Source organism: Eurypyga helias, unplaced genomic scaffold, assembly GCF_000690775.1.
Source record: "Eurypyga helias isolate BGI_N326 unplaced genomic scaffold, ASM69077v1 scaffold9553, whole genome shotgun sequence".
NCBI lineage: Eukaryota > Metazoa > Chordata > Aves > Eurypygiformes > Eurypygidae > Eurypyga > Eurypyga helias.
Window position 1 is genome coordinate 1 of NW_010243102.1, and position 6,071 is coordinate 6,071.

The following is a 6,071-nucleotide window of genomic DNA, read 5'->3' on the forward strand; positions in this document are numbered from 1 at the left end:
GTTGTGTCTGTCTTGTTCCTGCAGATTCACAATCCCTGCCTCGGCACGTGCAGTAGCTGTGCGGTAGCAGGGTGACTGACTCTTCCCTGTTTTGTTCAGGGCCTTTTTTTGGCAGAGCTTGATTAACAATTAGCCCTTTACTGGAAGTACCACAAGTGCTGGAAAGATGGACACCACCTGGATCTTTCCTACTGGGAATCTTCTGCTGGCCAATATTAGATGCTTTGACTACAGGCTTCCTTAATTACTCAGAAATTAGAAGTGAGAATAGAAAGCTATGAAATTGCTGCTAGATTCTCTTAAAGGCTTTGATTTCACTAAAAAGCAATTAAGAGTATATGCTCATCTGCCAATTAAATTATTCCCTAGATACTTATCACAATTGTATCAGGTTTTTAAATCAGATGTTTGGGGCAGGAATTACATCACAGGAGGCTGTGAACCTGTCACGAATGCCCCAAACCCTTAAGTTTTGATGCAAAGCAAGCTGTCTTTTTATATTTAGCGCTTCTTCTGAAGTCTCCTGCCATTCTGGCATTTCTCAAAGTTGTGTAGCTTTTATTCTTTCAAGACAATCACAGAGAACACCTCCTGGATTACTGTGTAAACATGAAGTTCTCCTGTTTCGTTAGTCTGTCATCTTTTTCACCATAGTGTCATCATTCCAGTGATGAGTTCAACTTTTATTTATACTTACAGTTGATCAAGGTTATCTCTGGTTTTAAAACCAGAGAAAGGAAGTGTTAATCTGCTTTAAAATGATGTGGTTCTATTGCAGGCCCCACCTGCCCCTGCTGCAGCTCCGGTACAGGAAGATACGAAAGTCCCCATCAGCCTTGTACTAAGGTTAAGGTAAGGACACAAAACTGACCTTTTCTGTCAAAGTGAGTCCTTGGAGAGAGGGACACTGGGAGACTTCTCTAGACCATCTGCCTTTAAATTAAAAGGGTGGTGGTTGTTTGTCAGCTTGGGGTTCATCCACTCTTATGAAACTTGGACCCAGAGGAGTAGCTGTCAAAGTGGATCCTTGCAGAGAGGGACACTGGGAGACTTCTATAGGGCATCTTGCTGTCTGCCTTTAAATTAAAAGGGTGGTGGTTGTTTGTCAGCTTGGGGTTCATCCACTCTTATGAAACTTGGACCCAGAGGAGTAGCTTTTTATCTACTACTTCGGTTTGGCAAGAGCTGTAGATTGTAAGAGGTTGTGATATTTATGTAAATATCCCTCACAGGGTGGGAAGGAGGAGTTAGCTGGGATCCCTGACAGGGATTAAGGATCCAGGGGTTCTGGCCTTGTGCTGGACCATCTTACTATTCAGGCAGAACTTCAGACTTCAGCCAGTTCTGAGTGTGAAGAGCTTTCACCCAGTTCAAGGCATGGATTCTGGCCTATGTCCCTAGAAGTAGAGCCCTGCTTCCAGACACACACCTGAGCGCTCAGTTTCTGCCCTCTGAGGGGAAGGGTGCCATGGATTCAGTTCTCATCACAGACTGATTGTTCAGTGACAGCACTTTCTTTTGGGCACTGATCGGTGTGATAATACGGTCTTTTCTGTAGAAAACTCTCTTCTTTCCACAGGAATTCGAAAAAAGAACTCAATGATATTCGATTTGAATTTACCCCAGGGAGAGGTGAGCTGGTGGGAAATGCCATGGTGTGAGGGTGGTTTTGGTGACGGGGAACTTGTTTGATGTTGTGTATGGAGACCCTGTATGAGCACCTGTCCACGGGGTCTTCCTCAAGGGGTTTGTAGGGCCCGTGGTGCTGTTGAGAAAGCCCTTCTTGTAAAACTGTCATGGATATGACCAACGTGCAGCCCTTCGATGCTGTCAAACTTTGAGCTGGACTTCATAGCTCAGAGCTCTCTGGTGCACACTCCGATACCCATTTTCGTGTCAGCAATGCTTTTGCTGTTTGGTTGGTAAAAGCTCCTTTAAGTTTCTGTGATGCCTTCAGCAGCTGTCCAATCTCTGTTACGTGGTGACTGGCTCTTGGGTTTCTCCCCAACAGATACGGCTGACGGTGTGTCTCAAGAGCTCATTTCAGCAGGTCTTGTTGATGGCAGAGATCTGGTAATAGGTAATTACCTGTTATGTTTTCTGCTCTAGCCATTTCAGTCATTTTTTGCATGTTTAAAGTGACCTGATTAGTGGATACTAGGGAAGTTTTCTGTGGCCTTGGTTCTCTACCTCAACAGCTCTACAAAACTCTCATTAATTCTGGTGGCAGTTCTGTGCCAGCACATTTAGGCAACCCCCAGTCTGCAAGAATATGATCTAGTTGGAAATATTATGAAGCAAATGAAGGCTAATTGATGCATTACCTAAATCATTATCATCTGACATCTGCCAAATTGTTGCACAAGCCTGTACTCCTCACAGGTCCTCCCAGAGAGGTCTGGGACTGGAATCAGCCAGGCTTTTTTGTTTGAAGTAGGGCTGTATGAAGTGTGCACATGCTGGGGCAGCAGCACCTGTTGTATGGGGATGAACAGGTACCTCTGGCAACTGTTTGCTAAATAAGTGTGTCCTGTGCAGCAGGTGAGACTTCTGAAGGCGCAGCACTGCCTGTGTCTTTGACTACAACAAGCAAATCTGTTCCTTATACACAAGCTGCAACATCTGTAAAAGCTGCTAGTGCAAAATTAACTGGATTTCCAGGTGCAGTTAGGCAGTTTATTATTACTAATCTCACCACTTCCAGGGAAAAAAACTGCCTCCATAAAGCAGCATAGTAACAAATAACATTTTCACAGCTTAAAGCTTTAGATTTAAGTAGAGTTTAACTGAAACATAATTTTTTTATTTTTAATCATTTAAGAAAGTTCTAGTTTGCTGAGTAATAGAGGCCTAATGAGTTTGGGGTGTTTTTCCTTAGCCTGTCCTAATATATGCCTGTTTTCTCTGTGTGTGTGTGTGATTTCAGTTGCAGCTAATTTGCAGAAAATTGTGGAAGAGCCCCAAGCAAACAGATCCGTCACTTTCAAACTGGTATTTATTCCTGTTCCTTAATTGAACAAGTTGTCACTTGCATCTACGTGCAATGCTTTCTCTTTGCCTGTGATGTCTACTGTAGGCATCCAGTGTATGCACCCTAAATCCCCCCTTCTTTCCCAAAGCTTCCTACTGGTTGTCTTTAACTGAAACATAATTTTTTTTTTTTTTAATCATTTAAGAAAGTTCTAGTTTGCTGAGTAATAGAGGCCTAATGAGTTTGGGGTGTTTTTCCTTAGCCTGTCCTAATATATGCCTGTTTTCTCTGTGTGTGTGTGTGATTTCAGTTGCAGCTAATTTGCAGAAAATTGTGGAAGAGCCCCAAGCAAACAGATCCGTCACTTTCAAACTGGTATTTATTCCTGTTCCTTAATTGAACAAGTTGTCACTTGCATCTACGTGCAATGCTTTCTCTTTGCCTGTGATGTCTACTGTAGGCATCCAGTGTATGCACCCTAAATCCCCCCTTCTTTCCCAAAGCTTCCTACTGGTTGTCTGACAGGCAGTGCAGGCTCCCTGCTTGTGTCCCCTGAGCAGTACCTGGGTACAATAACTGTGTGAGGCGATGTGCTAACACACACATTCCTTTTTCCTGGCTAATAAGCATAAAATTGTTACCAAGGGATATTTTCTGGGCTTGGAACATACACTTGCCCAGAAAGGGCAGAAATATTTCAGGGCAGGTTAAGTGGGCTAAGAAATGCCACGGGCTTCTTTCTTGAAGGAGGAGAATGGGGGAGGGTCCATGTACATTGTCCCTGAGAAGGAAATGAATTGGGGGCAGAAGAAGGCAAAAAAAAAAGAGCCAAGGCTAGGGGAGGAGAAAGAACAACAGATGAGTCCTTCAGAGGTACTTAATAGTGGCAAAGCAAAGGTGTAACCAGTTTATTGGTAGAGAAGCAGCAAGTGCCATTGTTTCATTGGGGATACTGGTAGACGAAAAGCTGAACATGAGCCGGCCGTGTGCGCTGGCAGCCCAGAAAGCCAACCGTATCCTGGGCTGTATCCAGAGAAGTGTGGCCAGCAGGTCGAGGGAGGGGATTCTGCCCCTCTACTCTGTTCTGGTGAGACCCCACCTGGAGTGCTGCATCCAGCTGTGGAGCCCTCAACATCAGAAGGATATTGACCAGTGGGAGCGAGTCCAGGGGAGGTCACGAAGATGATCAGCGGGCTGGAGCCCCTCTGCTATGGGGACAGGCTGAGAGAGTTGGGCTTGTTCAGCCTGGAGAAGAGAAGGCTCCGGGGAGACCTTATAGCACCTTCCAGTACCTGAAGGGGCTACAAGGCAGCTGGGGGGGACTTTTTACAAGGGCCTGGAGTGACAGGACAAGGGGTAATGGGTTTAAAAAGACAGTGGGGAGGTTTAGATTAGATATCGGGAAGAAGGTCTTCACGGAGAGGGTGGTGAAGCACTGGGACAGGTTGCCCAGAGAAGCTGTGGATGCCTCATCCCTGGAAGTGTTCAAGGCCAGGCTGGATGAGGCTTGGAGCAACCTGGTCTAGTGGAAGGTGTCCCTGCCCATGGCAGGGGGTTTGGAACTGGATGGTCTTTAAGGTCCCTTCCAACCCAAACCATCCTGTGATTCTATGGTTCTGACCCTTCCTATAAGGAGTTTTCACTTGTTTCAGCCCAGTTAGTTCACATAGCCTTAGTCAGAGCAGACATTGGCAAAACTTCAGTCCCAGCCCTTCCTAGCTTCAAAGCCAGCAAAACCAAAGTGCTCGGTCTTAACTTTGGGTAGTACCAGCGACTGAATACAGCACAAAGCTGTCCTGTGACTGCTCCCTCCCCAGATGGTATCCCATGGGCCTTGCTGTGGTGCTCAGTGTGGTACACATCAGAGGGTAGAGCCTGTGTGTTGCTATTTGGATCTGTGTTCCTTGTGTTTCAGGCATCTGGCGTCGAAGGCTCAGATATTCCCGATGATGGCAAACTTATAGGATTTGCACAGCTCAGCATCAGCTAAACAATGGTCCCAGGAGATGTTTCCCAACTGAGAACCCACATGTGCATATTCGTAATGCTTCTGTTAGCCTAAAAAAAACCACTACTGCCAAAGAATTGAACTACAGCCCCTTTCCTAGAAGCTTTAACATTTTCCTTAATAGGATCACAAACCTTCCTGAAATTACCGATGGCGTTTACACCTTTTGTAAACAACTCTCATGTTTTTTGTATCTGTCATCTCAAACATGCAGATCCAACACGTCATTGCCTGCATGTTCATTTTATTATTGCCTTACTTTAAAGAAAAATACTACTGAGTACGAAGCAGGGGGTTCCACTGCTCTGATGATTTGCCTAAATGTTTGCTTACATGTGGTTTCATTTTTTTCACTTGCTATTTTTGCACAAGTTTTAATACCGAATGGATCTTTTTTTTTTTTTTCCTTGTTCTTTACCTGCTTCTCCTATCTGAAATACCAATGTACATGTTGTTTGGGTCACCTGGAGTGCTGAGAAATCTGCTTCTCTTCAGCTGTGTTTTTTAAAACTGCTGGTTTGAATGCTTGCGTCTGAGAAAGCAAGCCAAGTCTTAACCTGCGGGAGAGAGAGTCTTCTTCCCTAGTGTTTGTGTTTTTTGAGAAGTTCCTTGACTTTGAGGTGTTAGAAGTCAGCTTTCCTTTGTAAACTGCCTTAATTTTATTATTATTTTTTTTACCGTTTTGGTTCTCTCCACATGAGTGCCAGGCGTGGCATGAGGGCTGAACCTTTTAATTTGCGTTAAGCAGTCCTTCCTCAAAACGTCTTTCACTCTGCATCTTAGACGTAGTCTGGTCTTGAAGCAGACCCATGAGGCATCGCTGTCTGGAAGCTGGTCTGTCAGATGCTCAACAAAACACTCGTGGTCAGAGGGAGAGGAGATGTGTGTCGCTCTGCGTTTGGAAAAGACGCACTTGAACTGTTGCTGAAGCCCGGCCTGTTGTGCCTGGCTGCGCGAGCCCTCCCGACGCGTTTCCCAGTCCTTTGCAAACTGGTACCCGTGGAACCATCCCTGTCGTGTTTTACAGCAATAAAGAATTGCCAGTAGAGTGGTTGTACTGGGCAAGCCAGCCACGGGCTCTGTACCTACTGC